Source organism: Geotrypetes seraphini, chromosome 2 (genome assembly GCF_902459505.1).
Source record: "Geotrypetes seraphini chromosome 2, aGeoSer1.1, whole genome shotgun sequence".
Lineage (NCBI taxonomy): Eukaryota > Metazoa > Chordata > Amphibia > Gymnophiona > Dermophiidae > Geotrypetes > Geotrypetes seraphini.
The window spans coordinates 484,742,110-484,757,898 of record NC_047085.1 but is presented as its reverse complement, the minus strand read 5'-3'; the positions used below and the strand labels follow the sequence as shown (position 1 = coordinate 484,757,898).

The window sequence follows — 15,789 nt, the reverse complement described above, 5'->3', positions numbered from 1 at the left end:
TTGTAATCATAACTTTAAAATTCACCCTCCAGACCATCATCACCTGGCCGCCTGGCATAGGAAAGCCTAGTGGTCCAGCCCAGAGGCAGCTTAAGTTTCTTGGGGGTGGTTTAGGGCCTCATGGAGAGGAGGACCCATGCCCATAAGCCCCTGTAATCACTGCATTGATACTTAAACATGTGCATTCCCCTATACACCCCTAAAACCCTTTTGTACTGGCATATAAGTGGCTCCTGCAGCCATAAGGGCTATTGGGGTAGTAGATAAGTGGGTCTAGGGGATTCTGGAGGTGGTTTGGGGGACTCACCGTAAACTATAAGGGAGCTGTAGGGAGGAGAAGACATGGCACTCTTTTTGTGAAGTTCACAGCAGTGCCCTGTAAGGTACCCCACTATTTAGGTGCCATGTCTGGGTGTGCAGTCCATCACTTTGCAGACCCCTCCCACGTCCAACAGGGCTTGTTCTAGGCGTTTTGGACTTGGACGGAAAGTTGGACGAAAATGTGGTATAAAGATAGATGATTTAGTAGCTTGGACGATCAGATCGGCAGGATGTATAATTAGATGATTTTCGAAACGAAAAAAAAGTTGGATGTATCTTTCAAAAATGTGTCTTAAGCTGTTTTTTACTTTGGACGACTTGCGAGATGGACATAAACAGACTTAGACGTCCCTTTCGATTATGCCCCTCTAAGTTGCCCCTGAATTGATTATCGATTATGCCCCTGAATTGAATCATAAGATTCAGATTTATTTGTTGAACCACAAGAAATATATATTTATCAATATTCATAAGAAAGAATTGTTAAAACGTTTACACTTTAAAGGTAAAATTATCAATAGGAGGTTGGAGAGTTTTTCACCAATGAGGATCTTCCCTTTCAAGTTTGCTGGCAAAGTTTTTGACTGGCGATAAATGAGAATCTGAGATTTTTTTTCCCGCCTATTTGATTAGCCTACTTGATATCCTGGGTAAAAGGAAATTGGAGGCCCAGGCTTTGAATGCTTTTACTTACATAGGAGACTGCATTGTTACTAAGTGAAACAATAAAAAAAAGAGAGAATATAGTTTATAGGGAACATCTTTTTTGTCCCAGGGAAGGCCATGAGCCGCTTCCACTGTTTTCTGAATTAGAAGCTTCACACTGAGACTATCTGAGAAAGAGTTGGACAAGTTCCTGCTAAACTGGAACGTACGCAGGTGAGGCTGGACTCATTTAGAGCAGTGGTCTTTAGCCTGAGGGCTGCCGCATGAACGGACTGCTGGGCATGATGGACCACTGGCCTGACCCAGCAGTGGCAATTCTTATGTTCACTCCCTTTGAGAAACTCTCACTTTCTTTCTGAGAAACACATACATTACATTACTGATTTCTATTCCGCCTCAACCTTGCAGTTCTGGGCGGATTACAAAAGAGACTTCTGGACATTTCCAGAAGAGTTGCAAAGAGACTTCTGGACATTTCCAGAAGAGTTACAAAGAGACTTCTGGACATTTCCAGAAGAGTTACAAAGAGACTTCTGGACATTTCCAGAAGAGTTACAAAGAGACTTCTGGACATTTCCAGAAGAGTTACAAAGAGACTTCTGGACATTTCCAGAAGAGTTGCAAAGAGACTTCTGGACATTTCCAGAAGAGTTACAAAGAGACTTCTGGACATTTCCAGAAGAGTTACAAAGAGACTTCTGGACATTTCCAGAAGAGTTACAAAGAGACTTCTGGACATTTCCAGAAGAGTTACAAAGAGACTTCTGGACATTTCCAGAAGAGTTACAAGAAGAATGGTGCAGTGCAGTTTAGGGAATGGGATATGGCAGGGAAGGTTGGGCTATTCCTATGGGTTTACAATTCGGCATGCTGTACAAATAGGAGATAGTGCAGTTCCAGTATATATACAGTTGGGGAAGCAGTTGACATGCTTGAGGCTTTGAAGAGAAGGGTAACTGGTGAAGGGGGGGGGGGAGGAAGGGGAGTTACGCTGAGGGGAATCCAGTTTCGAGTTATGACATCTGTATAAATTTTTTGAATAGATGGGATTTTATTTCTTTGCGAAAAGTTTTAAAGTCGCTTGTTGTTATCAACAGGTTGGAGATGGTATGGTCCAGTTTCGCTGCTTGCGTCGCTAGAAGACTTTCAAATATCTTCTTGCGCTGGGTGCCTTTGAGTGGGGGGGTAGGTAAAAGGAGTCTTAGCTCTTCTTTGTCTAGTGGTGAGGTTTTGGTTCAGGCGGTTGTTAAGGTAATTGGGGGCTGTGCCATATATTGCTTTGAATAGTAGACAGTATAGTTTGAATTGAATTCGCGCTTGTATTAGTAACCAGTGTGAGTCTAGGTAGGCCGTGGTGACGTGAGCGAGTAGATCAATCAGTGTTTTGGATTGTCTGTAATCTCTCCCTCACTGTATCTCTCCAACCTTCCTTTTCTGAGATATACAGTACATATTTTCTCTGTTTTTCTGAGAAACACACACACTCTCAGGGCCAGTGCAAGGCTTTCTGGTGCGCCGCCCCACCTCCCCCCCCAGCCAGCATTTCCCCGCATTCTTCTCTCTTTCATCCCCCACCCCCTGTCTACTTATTTTGCTCCCCTCTCCGGAAGCAGCAGAACACTATTTTGATCACAGGACACCCCCCCCCAAGCTAGTCTTCCCCCAGCTTCACCTTCAGTTCCCAAGTTCCCATACCAATTTACAATAGGTCTATTTTATGTGAATCATGTATCCCTTAATTTCTATTTGAACAACACATGTTATAGAATACTAGCACTTATGCAAGTGTCATGTTAAAGCGCAATTCTTAGTTACCTTTGATGTGAATAGTGCCTTCCTAGGCGCTTTATGGCGCCTAGCGTCACTTCTGGCGTTAACCATGCCTACAGTGGCATTAGGCACCATAAAGCATCTACAGAGATGCGATTCTGGTGCTGAATTTTTACTCACCGCCATTGTCAATCAACCGCTAGGCGCTACTTGAAGAATCCCTCCTGGCAGCGCCTGGGCATTGCTAAGGCATCCTGGAGGTGGGCACTGTTATATTAGGCCAGATTTTGCTTGGCACCTAACTGGGACGGCTAGTGCCATCTAAGTGAACCACACCTCTTCTTTGCCCCTAATCTCACCTACTTTTCAGGTAGGCATTGTTAGCTGTCGGAGGGTACCTTCATGTAGGCATCCTAAGCGTTAGGCCTGGAACTCTTAATTGCCAACTTTAATTGGTGTGGCCAATTATCATGCAAATTTAAAAAAAGTTGAGCAGAGATTCAGAAGTTAGGCATCCTTGATTAGGGCACCCTGTACAGAATCTGACCCTTAGTGCATATACGCAAAGGTATACATATAACTATAAGTTACACACTAAAGTGACACATTTACCCCCTCCTTTTAATAAGCCACGGTAGAAAATTCTAGTCTACCACAGCCCAGAGCATTAAATGCTCATAGGAATTCTATGAGCACTGGAGGGGGTGTCAGAGCATTTAGCACTCCAGGCCTCAGTAGCAGGGCCGCCATCAGGGCAGTACCATCAGTCCTGCATTCAGGGGCCCGGAGCTGACAGGGGGCCCGGGCTCCCCCAGGGTTCTAGGCCACAGTCTAGGGGGAGGGGCGGTCCGCTCCATGTGGACAGGAGAGAGCTGGACGGGGGACCCGCGGAGTTCAATACATCTCAAGCCGCGAGGCTCGTCTTCTGTTCCTGCCTGCTCTGCCGCTCACATATAGCCGATCGCAAGTGTTCCCCGATGTCAGCGCTGACGTCGGAGGGAGGGTTTAAGCAAAGCTTGCCCTCCAACGTCAGCGCTGACGTTGGATAATACTTCCGGTCGGCTATTTGTGCGTGGCAGGGCAGGCAGGAAACAGAAGACAAGCCTCACGGCTTGAGCTTCGTTTTGCTGAGAAAATTGCAAAGATGGGCTGGGAGGCAAACGCGGAACACAAAAGGGGGGAGGGAGTGCGTTTTGGACACAAGGCATGAACTTGGGAAAGAGGAAGGGAGGGAAAGAGATGCTGAGGTGGGGGAGGGAATGGGTTTTTGGACACAGAAGGCATGGACTTGGGAGAGAGGAAGGGAGGGAAAGAGATGCTGAGGTGGGGGAGGGAATGGGTTTTTGGACACAGAAGGCATGGACTTGGGAGAGAGGAAGGGAGGGAAAGAGATGCTGAGGTGGGGGAGGGAATGGGTTTTTGGACACAGAAGGCATGGACTTGGGAGAGAGGAAGGGAGGGAAAGAGATGCTGAGGTGGGGGAGGGAATGGGTTTTTGGACACAGAAGGCATGGACTTGGGAGAGAGGAAGGGAGGGAAAGAGATGCTGAGGTGGGGGAGAGAATGGGTTTTTGGACACAGAAGGCATGGACTTGGGAGAGAGGAAGGGAGGGAAAGAGATGCTGAGGTGGGGGAGAGAATGGGTTTTTGGACACAGAAGGCATGGACTTGGGAGAGAGGAAGGGAGGGAAAGAGATGCTGAAGTGGGGGAGAGAATGGGTTTTTGGACACAGAAGGCATGGACTTGGGAGAGAGGAAGGGAGGGAAAGAGATGCTGAGGTGGGGGAGGGAATGGGTTTTTGGACACAGAAGGCATGGACTTGGGAGAGAGGAAGGTAGGGAAAGAGATGGTTGTGTACACGGGGAATAGAAGAAAGGAGAATTTTTGGTCATAGGGAGGGAGTGAGGTACAGATAGTGGCATACCAGGGTGGGGGGGGCGGTCCGCCCCGCCCCGGGTTTACGTCCCAAGGAGGTGCACAGCTGGCCACCCTCCAGTGTTCTCCCTAGGCCGGCAAACTGCGGCTCTTTAGCCACTTGAGTGCCACTGCCGCCATCGGGAACAGGCCGGCGCCAAGTTCTCCCTGCTTTTCCCTGTGGGGCCGGCCAATTCTCGCCACTCTTGTCAATTCTGACGTCGGAGAGGACGTTCTGGGCCAGCCAATCGCTGCCTGGCTGGCCTAGAATGTCCTCTCCGACGTTAGAATTGACGAGTGGCGAGAGTTGGTCAGCCCAGCGGGGAAGAGAAGCAGGGCAAACTCGGCGCCGGCCTGTTCCCGATGGCGGCAGTGGCAGCCTATTCCCCAGTGGCAGTGGCAGCATTTTCCCAATGGTGATGGCACAGGGGAGGGCAGGGAGAAAAAAAGAAAAGGGGGACAGGAAGCCAGAAAGAAAGAAAGGGGGCAGGGTGAAACAAAGAAAAATGGGGCACGGAAAGAGAGAGAGAGAAAGACAGACATACAGAACGAAAGAGGGTATGGAGAGAGAGAAAAAGAAAGAAGGGGCAGGGTGAAACAAAGAAAAAGTTTGGGGAGGGAATGAGGTCTGGAGGAGAGGAAGCATACAGGAGGCTGAAAGAAGGGAAGAAATATAAGAAACTAGCTGATTACCCGGCGTTGCCCGGATATTTATTTATCCCAAAATGTCCAACCCCCTACATGTCCCATCCCACTATGTCCCACATGTCCCACCCCCCACGTTACCCCCCCCCCCCCACATGTCCCATATGCCCCACCCCCATGTCCCAACCCCCTACCCTCCACATGTCCCAAAGGAATGTCCCTCTCTATGGGGCTGAACTTAGACTTAAACGGCTTCGGGAGTGTTGGTATTCATCTCTGCGAGCCCGAAAACTATGGGTTGGACATTAATATCTGTAGCTTTTGATAATTTTAACATATCACCCCCTTCCCACCCCCACAGTATTTTACCCTGACCCACCTGCACAATATTTTTCCCCAGATAGTAAGTCATATGTGTACCAAGTTTGGTTGAAATGTCTCCATGCGTTTCAGAGTTATGCTGAGTAGTCATCTGTGAGCCCGAAAACACTATGGGGTAGATACTAAAATCTGTCATTTTCAATCATTTTTACATATCCCCCCTTCCCACCCCCACTGTGTTTGTCTTCAGATAGTAAGTAATGTGTATGTCAAGTTTGGTTGAAATCTGTCCATGCATTGAAGAGTTATGCTGGAACATACATACATACACACACACACATATATTCAAACTATAATGTGAAATATTTGACAAAATGAATACAATACAACTACCGCAAAACTTGATTATAAACAACATTTTTAGTTTCACCTCCAGGAGCAAGAACATATAAATTCTTGGGTGAACCCACCCTTGAGCAAGCAACATAGAGTTGTGGGCCGCGAGACCCCCAGAACATATCACCCCAGGTTGTGAGGGATCTGCATACCAAGTTTCGTTCAAATCGGTCAAGCCATTTTTGAATTACTGTGAGAATGGTAGCTTTTTACATTTTTTCCATTGACATGAATGGGTGAAATCTGATTTTCTGTTTGTAGCTCCGCCCACGTGTGCAGGTGGGCCGTGAGACCCCCAGAACATATCACCCCAGGTAGTGAGGGAGCTGCATACCAAGTTTCGTGCAAATCGGTCAAGCCGTTTTTGAATGGCAGCTTTTTACATTTTTTCCATTGACATGAATGGGTGAAATCTGATGTTATGTTTGTAGCTCCGCCCACGTGTGCAGGTTGGCCGCGAGACCCCCAGAACATATCACCCCAGGTAGTGAGGGATCTGCATATCAAGTTTCGTTCAAATCGGTCAAGCCGTTTTTGAATTACTGTGAGAATGGCAGCTTTTTACATTTTTTCCATTGACATGAATGGGTGAAATCTGATGTTCTGTTTGTAGCTCCGCCCACGTGTGCAGGTGGGCCACGAGATCCCCAGAACATATCACCCCAGGTAGTGAGGGATCTGCATACCAAGTTTCGTTCAAATCGGGCAAGCCGTTTTTGCGTTGGCAGCTTTTTACATTTTTGCCATTGACATGAATGGGTGAAATCTGATTGTCTGTTTGAAGCTCCGCCCACGTGTGCAGGAGGGCCGCGAGACCCCAAGAATATATCACCCCAGGTAGTGAGGGATCTACATACCAAGTTTCGGTTAAATCGGGCAAGCCGTTTTTGCATTGGCAGCTTTTTACATTTTTGTCATTGACATGAATGAGTGAAATCTGATTTTCAGTTAGTAGCTCTGCCCACGTGTGCAGGTGGGATGCGAGACCCACAGAACATATCACCCCAGGTAGTGAGGGATCTGCATACCAAGTTTCGTTCAAAACGGGCAAGCCGTTTTTGCGTTGGCAGCTTTTTACATTTTTTCCATTGACATGAATGGGTGAAATCTGATGTTCTGTTTGTAGCTCCGCCCACGTGTGCAGGTGGGCCGCGATACCCCCAGAACATATCACCCCAGGTAGTTGGAATTACTGTGAGAATGGCAGCTTAATACATTTTTTCCATTGACATGAATGGGTGAAATCTGATTTTCTGTTTGTAGCTCCGCCCACGTGTGCAGGTGGGCCACGAGATCCCCAGAACATATCACCCCAGGTAGTGAGGGATCTGCATACCAAGTTTCGTTCAAATCGGGCAAGCCGTTTTTGCGTTGGCAGCTTTTTACATTTTTGCCATTGACATGAATGGGTGAAATCTGATTGTCTGTTTGAAGCTCCGCCCACGTGTGCAGGAGGGCCGCGAGACCCCAAGAATATATCACCCCAGGTAGTGAGGGATCTGCATACCAAGTTTCGGTCAAATCGGGCAAGCCGTTTTTGCATTGGCAGCTTTTTACATTTTTGTCATTGACATGAATGAGTGAAATCTGATTTTCAGTTAGTAGCTCTGCCCACGTGTGCAGGTGGGATGCGAGACCCACAGAACATATCACCCCAGGTAGTGAGGGATCTGCATACCAAGTTTCGTTCAAAACGGGCAAGCCGTTTTTGCGTTGGCAGCTTTTTACATTTTTTCCATTGACATGAATGGGTGAAATCTGATTTTCTGTTTGTAGCTCCGCCCACGTGTGCAGGTGGGCCGCGAGACCCCCAGAACATATCACCCCAGGTAGTGAGGGATCTGCATACCAAGTTTCGTTCAAATCGGGCAAGCCGTTTTTGCATGATCGCGGCACATACATACATACATCCAATTTTATATATATAGATATTGGATGCACAGTCAGAAGAAAAAAGTGCAACCAGAGACTGATGAAATAACCAAAGGTAGGAAAAATGGTTTTATTTTCAATTTAGTGATCAAAATGTGTCTGCTTTGAGAATTTATATATGCTGTCTATATTTTGCACTATGGCCCCCTTTTACTAAACTGCAATAGCGTTTTTTAGTGCAGGGAGCCTATGAGCGTTGAGAGCAGCGTGGGGCATTCAGCGCAGCTCCCTGCGCTAAAAACCGCTATCGCGTTTTAGTAAAAAGGGAGGGGGAATATTTGTCTATTTTAGTATAGTTGTTACTGAGGTGACATTGCATAAAGTCATCTGCCTTGACCTCTTTGAAAACCCACGGAATATAAATGATAATTAACATTTTCTCTGCATAGAGCGTGCTTTGTGTTTTTAAAATTTTATTGTTGGTAGATCATTTTGACTTAGCCACAAAGGTAAGGGGGAGGGAGGGAGGGGAACTGCTGAAAGACATCTAGTAATCCTTGAAGGCTTGACTGTGCAGGGAATTATTTTTGTAAAATCATGTTTTGTTATGTGACTGGCATTATTTAGACTTTAATTTCTATGAATGAATAGAATGAAAATGATATAAATTACTTGCTTGTTTTTATGTGCGTGTGCTGAAGGAAAGTGGAGAGAGAGTGGGCTGAGGATGCTGAAGGGAAATGGGGAAGAGAGAATGGGGAGAAGACGCTGATTTATAAATTGACAATTGTACAGAATATTGTTTCTTTTTTATATTCATCCATAGCTGCATGTTAATGATGTGCTCATATGCACTTATTTATCATCATAACATATACATCATCATTAACATGCAGCTGTCGATGTGTAAGGACAGGCTGAAGAGGATGGATGGGATGAAAGGAAGGTGCACATATCAACATATTGTACATTTTTAACATGCATGATGCAGCTATAGGCAAGCTGAGGAGGATGGGATCATACAGATGTGTATGTTCAGATATGCGCTCAGATGTGTAGTTTTTTCTGATATATTTATTAAGCTTACAGTATTTATAAAAACACATTTAATACTTGTTACAAAAACTATTGTGCAATTGTGATCTACTTCTGGCCTACAAAGGTCAAAAGAAATCTTTAACTGAGATTTTACATTCAAAAGTGAATTATAGCTACTAGCACTATTATTTATTAGTTATTTATTATGCAGGTGTTTGTTAGTTTGCTATTAGTTCAGTATTAGACATATGTTAGTTTAGAATAGATAGGTATAGATTAGTTTAGTTTAGGTTAGGTTAGGGCCCTGCTGAAAGAGTCTACCTTGACGTGGTTGCAGGCTTACAAATCTTTTGGTCAAAGAGTGCGGCGACAGAGAAAAGTATGTGTGTATTCGGCCCATGGAAGAAGAGGGGGTCGGGGGGGGGGGGAAGGGGTGTGTGGGGAGCCCAATAGGATTGCTCAGTAAGGGGCCCAGAAATTTCTGATGGTGGCCCTGCGCAGTAGAAACCTTTACTGTGGCTTAATAAAAGAAGGCCTCGGTTGTGAATAACTGCTCATGCCTACATGTGCAGAGCTGGCAGGGGAAGCCCAACCAGCTGAGAGGTAGGGAAAGCGCAAAGCAGCCTCCTGCCACTCAGCTGATCGGGGAAGAAATCCTTTTTTTGGGGGGGAATGGGCACGGATGCTCTGTGTGTGTGTGTGTGTTACACACGCACAATATCTGCCCCATTAAAAAAAGAACTAGGATTTTCTCTCTGACACAGTCAAGAATCTAGATTTCAGAGCTGTCTCTGCTATGACGCAACACAGCGTAGGAGGACCGGCCTGTGAGCGAGGAGCTGAAGAGATGCTGGACCCAAGGGCAGGGTGGGGTGAAAGCAGAGGCAAGAGAGATCTAGACCAAAGGAGAGGTGGCAGATGCTGGAATGGTGGGCAGGTGAGAGACAGAGTTTGTGTGCGAGAGGATAAAGTGTGTGTGAGAGAGAGAGATCCTGGAATAAGGAAAGAGATGAGCTTTCCCTCTGCTACTGTACTCGTATATCTGTATTATCATTCTGAAAAATTAGCACTGGACCCAGGGCAGGATTAAATTGTCGAGGGCCCCTAGGCACACAAGTACACTGGGCCCCCTGCCCCGCCCCATCATGCGCCCAGGCAGAAACAGGAAGCTGCGTCCAAGGGAAGCTTTGGGTAAGCATCGCTTGCAAAATTTCAGTTCCCGTTGCCTTTCTTACCCTCGTAGCTTGCTGGTCTTACTTTCCGTCGATGGGGGGGAGGGGCACGTTCCCGATCGGGGTGGGGGCCCGCATTGCCGATCGATGCTGGAGGGGCCTATCGCCGTTTGGAAAAAACAATGTTGATGCTTTCCTTCATCGGGCCTATTGGTTAATCCTGCCCTGACTGGACCAGTTTTCATGCAAATGAGCAGGATCATGTGCATTGACTACCTACCTTTCACCACGCTCCTTGTAACTGTTTACTGTTGAATTTTAGCACAGGTTACACCCAACCAACCAAGGCAGAAATTTGAATGGAATTCAAAAGCAACAGGAAGGCATCTGGAAGGTTGTTAACAGAATCAAATAAATAATCCAAGCTATATTAAGAAGATGATGCTGACTTTAGATAAGTGTGGTACCCTACAAGGTCAAAGACTGAGTCTCTGCATGCTGGCATTCTGCCCTATCCTGCAATTTAAATGCCAAAACTTTGAATAACCCTGAGGAACTGTGAAATGAGGCACTTCATGTCCTTGTACCATAAAAAAAATAATTCTTTCTCTAGGGCATGAAGATGGTTCTATTTATACTGTGGCATTTTTCGCTGGATTCTGTTTTGTTTTTTCAACAAATCAGTTCTTAAGTCAAACTTTTTCAAAAGAAATAGACAAGAATAAAAAGCCTAGAACTTGAGTGGAGTTGAAAGAAACGAACTGAATACGCAGTGCCGTTCCTTTCCTCATCTGGTCTCCCCACCCACCTCGCGCTCAGCTGGGAGGGACGGGAAGAGCTCACGTCAGCCGTCTCTGGCATGATTCAACACACACGATTCTTATGACAGTGCAACACAGCAAACAAATCCACCACGCTACAGACTGCATGACATTTATGCAGACGTTATGAAGATGATTGGGCATCAGCGGTGTAGTAAGAGTGAGTGGCGCCCCCTCCCCCGCCCTCTTCCCTCCCCCTCTTCAATGTGCGTGTCCCCTTCCCTTTTTAACTTCTCCGGCCTGATGGTGGAAAGCGTGAGCCCTCCAAACCCCACAAACTCCCTACTCTACCTACATGTGTATAAGTGACTCCTGCAGACTTAAGGGCTATTGTAGTGGTGTACAGTTGGATATAGTACATTTTTTTGCTGTTTGGTGGACTCACCATACAATATAGGGGCGTTATGGTAAGATATGTGCCTGGGATCTTTTATGTGATAGGCTGCCCTATTGCTCTGCTGGAATCCTAAGAATCCTGGCCCCCAGACATTCCAATGGCTTGTGTTTGCATGTTTTTCCCTAGGACTTTTTTTTTTTCCCTTCTAAAAATGGTATCAAAAGATAGGTGCACCCAGCACAAAAACATCTAGAGCAGTAGTGTTCTTCAACCTTTTTACACCCGTGGACCGGCAGAAATAAAATAATTATTTTGTGGACCGTCAAACTACTAGGACTAAAATTTAAAAACCCCGTTTACGCCCCATCTCCGCGAGCTCGGTCCCCGCAAACCATCTGATCCCATCTGCACAAGCCGCAATTATGATTTTATATTGAACGTATTTTATTAAAGTATAAAAAGAAATAATATTCTGAAAAATTGTGATTTTATAAATACAAATATACAGAGCACGGACCAACAAAACCCCTGTCTCCCCTCCCCTTTACATATATCCCCTCTACTATCAAGAAAACTGAACAAGCCAAGTTATTATAGAATGCTACATAAAAATATCATGCTAACAGAATACTGCAGTCCCCAGTTATGTCTCTAGCAGGATATATAATTCAAACCTGATATATTCTAATGCCAAAATAGAAATAAAATTATTTTTTTCTACCTTTTGTTGTCTCTGGTTTCTGCTTTCATCTTCTTTTCACTCTTTTCCTTCCAGCATCTGCCCGTTCCATCCAATGTCTGCCCTCTCCCCCTTCCATATGTATCTGACTTCTTTCTATGCCCCTCTTCCTTGTCCATCCTCCTCTCTCCTTTTTACATCATTCATTCCAGCTTCACTGCCTTCTTCATTTTTCTCTCTCCTACACCAGATCTAGCATCTTTATCCCTCTCTCATTTCTCTGCTGACCCCCTTTCTCATTCCTCTCTCTCCCCTTTCTCTCATCTGATCTCTCCATTCCACCCTGACCCCCTTCCCCTCCTGTAATCTCCCTGCCAGCTCTTTCCTTCCTTTTTTCTTTCTCCCTACCTTCCTTCCTTTTTTTTCTTCTACCTTCCCTCCTCCCTCTATCCAACATTAACTCTCTTCAAATCCCTTTCCCTCCTCCCTCCCAGCAGCATCTCTCCTTCTTCTCTCTTCCCTCCTCCCTCTATCCAACATTAACTCTCTTCCCATCCCTTTCCCTCCTCCCCTCCCAGCAGCATCTCTCCTTCTTCTCCCTTCCCTCCTCCCTCTATCCAACAGTAACTCTCTTCCCAGCAGAGGAAGGAGACAGAGAAGAGCAGGAGGCTAGGGGCATGGCGAGAGTTAGCTCCGCCCACCCCCACTGCATCGGAGAGTCAGCAACCAAACTCCCCATAAAAGGGGGCGGAGCCAACGGCACGCAGCCGTTAGGCGTGCGGCGAAGGCGAGCAGCAAAGGCGCTCGCCTTAGCGAGAGCGCCTTTGCGAAGGGCCTCAAGAAGGGCCAAGTCACTACACCCAAGAGCACAGGGAAGGACTGAAAGGTAAAGAAGCGGCAAGCACAGAAGGTAAGAATAAGCAGGCGCAGAAGGGACGAACACACTCAAGCAGCAGTAAGGTAAGGAAGAGAAAAGACAGCACACACAAGAAGGCAGCAAACACACACAAGCAAAAGTTAGGCAAGGTTGTGCAAAGGCAGCAGGCACAGAAGGAACAAACACACAAGTAAAAGTAAAGAAAGGTAGAGTGTAGGCAGCCCACACAAAAGAAGAAGGCAGCAAGGCAAGAAGCAAGTGCAGAAGGAAGCAGGCATAGAAGGAGCACATACTTAACTGTTTTCTTAAAGTAGTAACCCCGATGGAAGCAGAAGGTAACCAGAAGACGAGCTTTCCAGTGTTCTGCACGGACTGTCGTATGTATGACTACCTCCCCTCGGGAAGACAGTCATACGTATGCAGTCGGTGTCAGGAGCTGGAAAGCTTGAGGAAAGAAGTTAAGCGACTTGAGGACAAGATACAGGAGCTAGAAGGACTTTACAGCACAGAGGACCCTACCAGGGCATTTGAAGACTTCAAGAGTGAGACACACATCGAGAAGGAAGTCAGGGAACTCGAGGAATTCATTGAGGAAGCATACAGGAGGAGGGTGGAAGAGAACGAACTCCAGAGGAGAGATGAAGTTACACCAACACCAACTTGGAAGGGGGAGCAAGAAGTAGGTGACCTCATAGATGACAACCACAGAAGAATACCACACGAGGGGGAAGAATTGGGTAGTCGATGCCCAGAAGAAGATAGAGCAAAGCATGCCGAGGACATTGACCTGAGACCGAAACGTCAACTGAAGAAGGGAAAGTCAACAATCCTGGTGGGAGACTCGATACTGAGGCATGTGGACAGCCACATAACAGGAGGGAGAGAGGATCGCCTGGTGACCTGCCTCCCAGGAGCAAGAACCAAGGACATCGTGGACAAAATTGGGATGATCCTGGAAGGAGCGGAGACGGAAGAGACCGCAGTAATGATCCACATCGGGACGAATGATGTCAGCAGGAGAGACTACAGAAGAGGCACGCTGATAGAACAGTTCAGGATTCTGGGAAGGAAGCTGAAGAAGAGGATCCAGAAGATAGCATTCTCAGAGATCCTACCGGTACCGAGGGCAGATGTGAAAAGGCAGGAAGAACTACAATCAATAAATGCGTGGATGAGGAGATGGTGTGAGGAAGAAGGGTTCCTCTTCGTGAGAAACTGGACAACGTTCTGAGGCAAGAGCAAGCTCTACAGGAGAGATGGACTGCACCTAAGCACGGCGGGAACAAGACTTCTAGCAAACAACATCAAGAGAGGACTAGAACAGGCTTTAAACTAAGAGAAAGGGGAAAGCCGACAGTCGACCTAGCGTCGATGATTCGGAAGAAGGTATCCAGTGAAGATACTGAGGGGAAAAAAGGCTGGGAAGAAACAAGGGACAAATTACAGGAGTCAACTAACCCAGAAGAGGAGGTTAGAAAGATTGTAGCAAAAGAGAAGACACCAAAGACCGAAGCACAGGGAAAAGTAATGAAGACCACAAAATGCCAGGATCTAAACTGCATATATACTAATGCAAGGAGCCTAAGAAACAAAATGGGGGAACTAGAAGCCATGGCCAATAGCGATGACATAGACATCATTGGAATCACTGAAACGTGGTGGAATGAGGAAAACAAATGGGATACGGCACTGCCGGGGTACAAGCTCTATCGCCAGGACAGGTCAGGACAGAAAGGAGGAGGAATAGCCCTATACGTAAAAGAAAGCATACAATCGACAAGAATGGACACAGTGGAGACGACCAACAAACTGGAATCGCTATGGGTTAAAATAACGGGTAGGAAAGGGCATGAAATAAAGATGGGACTATACTATCGTCCACCCGGGCAAACCGGAGATAGCGCTAAAGAAATGGATGCCGAGATGAAGCGAGAATGCAAAAGCGGTTACACAGTTGTTATGGGAGACTTCAACTACCCTGGGATAGACTGGAGTCTTGGAAGCTCAAGATGTGCTAGGGAGACAGAATTCCTGGAGGCTATACAAGATTGCTTCATGGAGCAGCTTGTTAGAGAACCGACGAGAGGAAATGCCACTCTGGATCTAATCCTAAATGGACTAAGGGGACCTGCAAAGGAAGTGGAATTAGTGGGACCGTTGGGAAACAGCGATCATAACATGATCAAGTTCAAGGTTGAAGTAGGAATACCGAACGGAAAGAGAACCATAGCGACAACATTCAACTTCAGGAAAGGAAACTATGAAGCAATGAGGGAAATGGTAAGGAAGAAACTTAGGAACACTTCCAAAAAATGGCAAACAGTAGAACATGCCTGGTCTTTTTTCAAGGACACGGTGAGCAAGGCGCAAAATCTGCACATCCCCAGATTCAGAAAGGGGTGCAAAAAGAGTCGAACAAAAGACCCGATATGGATGACTAAAATAGTGAAGGAAGCGATAGGCAATAAGAAAAATTCATTCAGGAAATGGAAAAAGGACAAAACTGAAGGGAACCAGAAGGAGCACAGGAAGTATCAAAAAGAATGTCACCGTGTGGTTCGAAAAGCCAAAAGAGAGTATGAAGAGAGGCTAGCCAGGGAGGCACGAAATTTCAAACCATTCTTCAGATATGTTAAAGGGAAACAGCCAGCTAGGGAGGAGGTAGGACCGCTGGACGAAGGAGACAGGAAGGGAGCGGTGAAGGAGGAGAAAGAAGTCGCAGAAAGACTCAATATGTTCTTCTCGTCTGTATTTACAAACGAAGACACAACCAACATACCGGAACCTGAGCAAAACTTCAATGGAAATCAAGCAGAAAAATTAACATCCATGGAAGTGAGCCTTGATGATTTACACAGGCAGATAGAAAAACTTAAAACTGACAAATCCCCGGGTCCGGACGGAATCCATCCAAGGGTTCTGAAGGAATTAAAGGAAGAGATAGTGGAACTACTGCAGC

The 15,789-nt window shown here is 46.3% G+C and overlaps 1 long non-coding RNA gene across 3 annotated transcripts in view; it reads left to right on the top strand.

Moving 5' to 3' along the window:
- Positions 1–11,410, top strand: part of LOC117354382 — a 98,537-nt gene extending 87,127 nt beyond the window's left edge. For all 3 annotated transcript variants that reach the window (XR_004538193.1, XR_004538195.1, XR_004538194.1), the window contains one exon: positions 10,439–11,410. This is a non-coding gene — a long non-coding RNA (uncharacterized LOC117354382). The remainder of the gene's footprint in view (positions 1–10,438) is intronic.
- Positions 11,411–15,789: the final 4,379 nt, after the last annotated feature.